Source organism: Phragmites australis, chromosome 2, assembly GCF_958298935.1.
Source record: "Phragmites australis chromosome 2, lpPhrAust1.1, whole genome shotgun sequence".
Lineage (NCBI taxonomy): Eukaryota > Viridiplantae > Streptophyta > Magnoliopsida > Poales > Poaceae > Phragmites > Phragmites australis.
In genome coordinates this window covers 31,716,517-31,722,989 of record NC_084922.1, presented here as the reverse complement: position 1 = coordinate 31,722,989, position 6,473 = coordinate 31,716,517, and the positions used below count along the sequence as shown (strand labels likewise).

General features: G+C 37.6%; 1 non-coding gene across 1 annotated transcript; it reads right to left on the bottom strand.

Moving 5' to 3' along the window:
• Window positions 1–5,863: 5,863 nt before the first annotated feature.
• LOC133910378 (small nucleolar RNA snoR127) lies at window positions 5,864–6,030 on the bottom strand. Its single transcript, XR_009908545.1, has one exon. It is a non-coding gene; the product is annotated as a small nucleolar RNA snoR127 (small nucleolar RNA).
• Between the last annotated feature and the right edge of the window lie 443 nt (window positions 6,031–6,473).

Sequence of the window (6,473 nt, the reverse complement as noted above, 5' to 3'; positions counted from 1 at the left end):
AATAAATTATTTAAATTGTAGAAGTTTTTATTAAATATAAGAAGAATAAGGAAAAAGAATGACGGAAGAATCAACTGGTGGTTTATATAAGTAGAGATATAGTAACCGACCCAATGGCTCGTGCCTCCCATTCTGCAGACGCTGACCAAACCTGACCAGGCTCTGAGTCATCTCGGAGACGCACCTAGACATTCAATTCCCAATCTGCCAGACCCGTACCAACTTGTATGAAGAAATTGTTGCATGGCGATCGTAATTTCGCTGCTGAGATGATGCTGAGTCCGCGCCAAATTGGATCCACGCCGTCTCCCCGATCGAGCCGCAAAGATTTGGTTCGTTCATGTGTGCGCGTTCGTTGGACACGTTTAAGCTAGCCAGTAATCGATCGTTAATTCGTCAACTAAACGAGCGAATGTTTTAATGGCCGTACGTACAAATGTATATGAGTAGTCCATTCCAAAAAACTTTGCATCCTGGCCATTCCAAAAGCTTGTCTAGTTTACATTTGCCACTTTGCATGGACGAACGAAAACTTCTCTGAATTCAAACGATTCGGATACACATACACATGATCACATGGGCAAAAGGGCAAAATAAAAAAGACATGACGTAAGTGGTGAAGTTCATTGGGGGACGAATATTCTTTCTTCCAATGAAAAGAAAGGACCTGAACCACTCCCTTCGTCTTAAAATGAATACGTTCTAAATTAAATATAAATATTAAGATAAAAGATAAAATGATCATCTTATCCTCTTTTAATATTATTTATTATATTAAAAAATAAGACTTACCATGGGAATAAAGTTACTTACTGAAGAAAGTATGGTTGAAAAACTTAGGATAAAGTTACCTTAAAATCACAGAACGTCATGTGTTTTGAATATTGTTTCGGAAGGTTGGCACTAGTGATACCGATGTTATTAGAAAAGAAGAGAACTAGCTCTGTTTATGAAGAAAACTAGGCCAAAAATCTTAACAACTTCCAACCCTGAGACGACATAGACTCGAACAGAACGGCGCCCATATTAAATAGCACAATCAGACATCAGACAAGTCCAATCCTTTTCAACTCGCACGCTAACCAAACAAACAACTGCCTCTCACACAACTCGGTCGGTGAAGCCCTGCTCCCACGCCGCACCTCTCAGACACATAAGTAGGCAGCGTGTCGCTTCGGAAGAGCGCACATTAGACCAAATTGCTGTTGCGAAGCGCCAATCCAGAATGAAGAACCGTTGCGAAGCAAGAACATAGGGGTAAACCTATAGAAGAGAGTAGGGGCTTCTCAAAGTGACGCCTTTTAGAAGGTAATGACATCAATGCCACCGTCGCCCATCCGGACCGCTGGATAAGGTGTTCACCCAGAGAAGTATCTACGGCGGAGGAAACATGATAATATTGTCTCTAGGGAGGGAATGACACCCGAGGGTGTCAACGACATTGGCACTAGTATGCCGGGTAGAACTTTCGCTCGCGGCTCCCCACCCTAAAAACCTACACAAAAGGCAGTACGTGCAGCCCTACGCGGGCCAAGACCAAAGCAGCAGCAACACAACCTCCTTGCAGCCACACCATCCCATAGCCATCCCAGCGTCACGAAGCTCTCCACAGGCCCAACCTACAGAAGAGGAGGAGGCCGGGCAAGGGGAGGAGCTATGCAGAACACCAGGGGCCGGGACCGGCATGGAAGAACTGCCAGGGAATGCACAAGCAACAACAAAGGCACCATGGTAGCATGGCACATGGTGAGCACCACCGCCATCACGGTAGCACACGACGGTGCGGCACACGACGAGCGGGGTTAAGCAGCCGCCGAGGGAGTGAAACCACACACACGCGCAGTGGGGAACGCGGTATTTTTGAATATTGTAGATGAAGCTAAAACGTCACCTATTTGAGATAGAATGAGTAAATTATTGAAAGCAAGCTGACTGAATTATTTGTCAGCATCGACACAACGTATGACTTTAACTATTATTTTTCAAAGTATTTTTATCGAAAGTTATTAAAAATATAAATATTTGAATATTTTTATAATGAATCTATTAATAACATTTTTCATGTGGTAAATTGTAATGCTTTTTCTTATATTAGTGATCAAAGTATATAAAGTTCAATTGCATCGCTAAATGACCTAACTATTCTAGAGGAAAAAAGAAGAAGATTAAATTGAGATTTAATGTGATCTGCTTTTCATCGAATCATGACCTAGCGATTGACTTATGATTGATGCAGCGTGAATGTGTCTCGACCGCTGATTAGGAAAAAAAATATTACGCCCGATTGGAGGATGAGAGCTGTTTATTGGTCTGTCTTGGATTCCAAAGAGAAAAGGACAGTCTAAACACTTGAAAAAAGGAGAGAAGGAAAGTGTATTATTCTATTTGTGGCTTAGGATGTGTTTGGTTAGGGGTATTAGGTAGGATGGAATGGTATGATCCAACTATTTTTTTACTGGGAATCAAAATCTTAGATTGTTGTATGGAATGGAATTAGATGGTTCAAGTAAGATGTTTGGTTGGAGGAATATAACGATTCAAGATTTTGTTTGGTTGTTTGCAGTGGGTCTAGAAACCAAAAATTAGATAGGCTTAACATCTTCTTCCTTCTTCTGGCTTCCTCTCTTCTTTTGTCTCTTCTTCTTTCTCGGTCTCATCTTCTTCTCTTCTCTTCTTCTTCCTCTTCCATACCCAAAAATTGAGTTTATTGGAAGCACATGCCATATGAGGGTTCTCACATAGATAAGCATAGTAATGAATGAGCTATCAAATTGTCATGTAGGTCTTCATGAATCTCAGGTTCAGGTTTTAAATCCTTCCCAATAGCATTGCTCATTTTATATATTTCTATGTAATTCATCAGTTGTGGTAGATTCAGACAATCTCTACCATCCATCCGAGTTGATCATACAGTCACTATACAAACTTTGACCCCCGTTTCTCCTTCAAAATACATTTAATCTCTCATTATTTGCCTTTCATACCTAAATGTCCAATATCTACCTTTCATATATTCTAAAATTATGTTCAATCTTTAATTATTTATCTTCTATACTTTTTGGATTGCTATATACTAGATTGATTCCATATGTATAACACATGTACAAGTACTAGTTTTGTTCAGTCCACCAGTTAGCACTAGGGATGGCAACAAGTACAATACCTACAGATAGAAGCTATACAAACTAATTCCTAAACCCGCGCCCACACCCATTACGTGCCACGAGTAAAAACTGACACCCGCTTCCGCCACTCGTGGGTATACCCGTATGCCCGCCAATATAGTACATGCATTGAACATAAGAGCAAGTATGTAACAATACTATCATCGATTTAAACATACATGTCAACTAAGATAATGAACAAACACCTCACGAATACATAGCATGCATATCACATTAGTATATTACCACATAGTTTACACATATAGCATGTTGTTTTACAATTCATCAGTGCTTAGTGCAACACAAACAAATATTATTCAATTAGACAATAAGTGTGAAGCGAGTACATGGTCGAAGCGGGCATGGGTAAGCCTATTTTATCCCCATCTCTCTATACCTGTTGGGTTTAACTTCAAATCCGTACTCATATCCATAGGTAAAAATTGCATCTCAAATTCACGCCCGTTAGGGTTTTTACTCGTAGACACGTAGATAAAAATGCCCATTGCCATCCCTAGTCAGCACACTGAGAAAGTTATCATCACTTGATACCTTAACTCTCTTTGGTGGTTTAGCTTCTGAGGATTCTCCTCTATTGTTTTCTGATGTTGTTTCCTCTTCAACAACATCACTATTAGTTGTATTGTGAAGCTTCATCATCATTTGTTTCAGTCACATCCGTAGCAAGATCATCATTAGCTCCCTTTGCATATTTTTTAGTCATCATGTTGTTCCCAAAGATAGTAGCTATCTCATGATAAATGGGTGTTCAAGTAGTTTGCATCTCCTTTGTGCTTCTACTAAAAAACGAGTTATTTTTTACTGTTTCTAATTTTCATTTTTTTCTCACCATTGTAATCCATTTTACCAATAGAAAAGACACATTTGCTATTGAGAGGAGGACGACAGCCTCGCGCGTGGTCACCGGAAGCTAATAAAAGTTTATGGCTCTTTAGAGGCTGAATCTTAATATGTGATGTACTAGAAAATTGTAGACAATTTCATTACACTTTCAGAGGGTTTTGAACGCTAAATTTGAATAAATAGATCAGGAGATATGAATTTCTGAAGTCGTATTATTTGCAGACCATTAGGGGAGCTGCATGGCTATTGTGACTATGATTAGGCATAGAAAAAGATAGAATTCATTTTTGTGGTGATTACCAAAGTTGTATAAAATGTTATGTATAATTTTAGTGTACTTATTTTTTATGTTTTCTATTGTAAAAAAATAGATATACAAATAATAATGTGAAAGGACTACAGTGAATGTATTAGCGACATGGCTGTTTTTTAAATACAATTTAGTTTAATATTCATAATAATTTTTAACTAGAAAATATGGTATATTAAGTACGGTTTCTATGTATAAGATCTTGTTTGGTAGAGAATCATATATGATTTAGAATTTATAGGATAAAATAAATTGATTTTAAGTATCTATTTTAGTTTAAAATAAGAACAAGATATCTTAACCAAAGAATCTCAAACTACCCATAGCTCCAGCTCCAAGAATTTCTGGAGCTATGCACTACATGAAAAAAGGTCATAGGTGACGGGTTATACCCATCATATGTGACGGGTCCTGCATCCATCACCCACATCACTGATGACTAATAATAAGTGATGGACAATGACCTATCACTAATTATATTATAAGTGACGAGTCGTAACTATGACTCATCACCATAAGTGTCTACATGAGCTGGGGAGAATGACATAAGTGACAGATAATTTCTTCACCCGTTACTTATATCTAACATAAGTGACAGATAATTAGATTACTCGCCACTTATGTCTTGCACCCATGTGCTGGGGAGAAGACATAAGTGATGGGTAAACTAGTTACTTGTCATTTATGTCTTAACATAGGTGACGGGTAAATAGGTTATCTATCACTTATGTGTATGTTATCCTGTTGGATTGCCTTGCTTCTTGGCTGTATCCTGGAGCATAGCCAGGATTTGACCGTTTTCTCCCTGGAAACAACAAAAACACATCTAAATCCATATCGATAAAACACAATTATATAAGAACTCACTTTATCACAGAATCGCAAAGGTTACAAAGTTCCAATCAATTCATTACAGAATTACAAATATTGCAAAATTTCAATCAACTCATATTAAATAAGACCTCATAAACTAGAGATTCTATAGTAGAACTCGCCGTATGGGCTGATGACTTCAGACACTATGAACTTGACGATCCATCGTCAAATCTCCGAGTGTACACCGTTGTTGAAAAAACAAGCATCAAATTCCTGCATAATTTGACACATAACCAATATCATGTTATCAAAGAAAAGTGTTCTCAAACTCTGCATCTCATTCAAGATAAGAAAAGTGTGTATATCCAAGTGCTTTAGGATTTGTGCAATTCCTGTTGAAGGCATAGAGTCACTAATTCCTTTTACATATGCTTTGTGGTCTATAGTTTTGTTCATTATCTTTGGTTAGTTCAAGAACAAGTGTATGAACAAGCATGCATACACCTCGCAGGTGCAGTCATGAAATAGAATTTTGGTTCAACACCCAATATCAAACATGGTGAAACAAACATGTGTATGGCCATGGAGATGCTCATGCCTAGAGGGATCAAACATGCACAAGACATTTGCAGACTAATCGTGGAGACAAGACAAAATTATGACTGCAATCTTACATATGGCAACAATGTATTTTAGGCTCCAGAAAATTTCTGATAAGCAAGTTACCAATCTCAGTTTTTATCATCATGTAATGATGCATACTTCAACTCTAGTCATCTCATCTTGTGCTTAGGAAACAATAATTTTTCACCAAGACAAAAATGACACCTAGAGGAGCACATCATAATATGATTTGGCTAACTTTCATCAATCCAGTTTGAGAAGTTACTGAGCATTGCCAAAAAAATGGAAAAAATATTTGAACAATGCAACACCAAAAGTTATACAGAATATGGCATAATTTTCCTTTCAAAAGAATGGTAATTAGTGTTTAACAGCAATCAGTACAAACATAATTTAGCATAACAATAATTAGAGTAGGAAAACAAAAGGTATCTACTATTCTTTAGAAAGCATAATTCAAAAGAACCTTTAATAGTTGTGGCATTTCTGAACTGAACAAGAAGTATTCTCTCACATATGGCTTTTGACCAAATTTTCGGATCATGGAGTAAGTATGCTGAACTGAACAAGAAGTATTATCTCACATATTTGAAGAAGAATTATTCTCTCACATTTCTGAACTGAACAAGAACTTAAACCTATGGTCATCCCATATCACAGATGATCGTTACAGTCCATTCAACACAGACAATTCC